This window comes from Triticum dicoccoides, unplaced genomic scaffold (genome assembly GCF_002162155.2).
Source record: "Triticum dicoccoides isolate Atlit2015 ecotype Zavitan unplaced genomic scaffold, WEW_v2.0 scaffold135529, whole genome shotgun sequence".
NCBI classification, from domain to species: domain Eukaryota; kingdom Viridiplantae; phylum Streptophyta; class Magnoliopsida; order Poales; family Poaceae; genus Triticum; species Triticum dicoccoides.
This window is the reverse complement of record NW_021195847.1, coordinates 1-895: the sequence shown is the minus strand read 5'-3', so window position 1 is coordinate 895 and position 895 is coordinate 1. Positions and strand designations below refer to the sequence as shown.

The 895-nt window shown below is 48.2% G+C and overlaps 2 non-coding genes across 2 annotated transcripts; both read right to left on the bottom strand.

The window, feature by feature from the left end:
* Positions 1–88: 88 nt before the first annotated feature.
* Positions 89–207, bottom strand: LOC119343642. The gene has a single exon (XR_005166199.1). It is a non-coding gene; the product is annotated as a 5S ribosomal RNA (ribosomal RNA).
* A 366-nt stretch (positions 208–573) lies between these two features.
* Positions 574–692, bottom strand: LOC119343641. The gene has a single exon (XR_005166198.1). It is a non-coding gene; the product is annotated as a 5S ribosomal RNA (ribosomal RNA).
* Between the last annotated feature and the right edge of the window lie 203 nt (positions 693–895).

Here is an 895-nt window from a genome sequence, read left to right as displayed (position 1 = left end):
CGCAAACGTCAAAAATAATATAACGGGATTAATATATATCGCGCACGTGCGATATGTTTGTCACAAGGCGCAAAAAATAATTATAAAAGGAAGGCAACACGAGGACTTCCCAGGAGGTCACCCATCCTAGTACTACTCTCGCCCAAGCACGCTTAACTTCGGAGTTCTGATGGGATCCGGTGCTTTAGTGCTGGTATGATCGCATCCGACATGTTTCCCCGTCTTCGTCCCTTATGCTTGCCACTCCCAGGTCCGCTCCAAAGACGATTCTACATTCTCACTACCATTACAACCGTTCCCTAACAATGGATAATGTCCTATACTACTTACTCTCCCGCTCAATCACGGAGATGAGTTTTCCACGGTTTCCACCCCTCCCTCCATACCGCAGCAACACGAGTTTTTCCACCCCTTTCAGAAAGCGCTCTTCGCGCCACAAAGCCGCCCCAAGATGCGCGAGCAATGAGCATCGAGCTTAAACATATCGCAAACGTCAAAAATAATATAACGGGATTAATATATATCGCGCACGTGCGATATGTTTGTCACAAGGCGCAAAAAATAATTATAAAAGGAAGGCAACACGAGGACTTCCCAGGAGGTCACCCATCCTAGTACTACTCTCGCCCAAGCACGCTTAACTTCGGAGTTCTGATGGGATCCGGTGCTTTAGTGCTGGTATGATCGCATCCGACATGTTTCCCCGTCTTCGTCCCTTATGCTTGCCACTCCCAGGTCCGCTCCAAAGACGATTCTACATTCTCACTACCATTACAACCGTTCCCTAACAATGGATAATGTCCTATACTACTTACTCTCCCGCTCAATCACGGAGACGAGTTTTCCACGGTTTCCACCCCTCCCTCCATACCGCAGCAACACGAGTTTTTTCCGC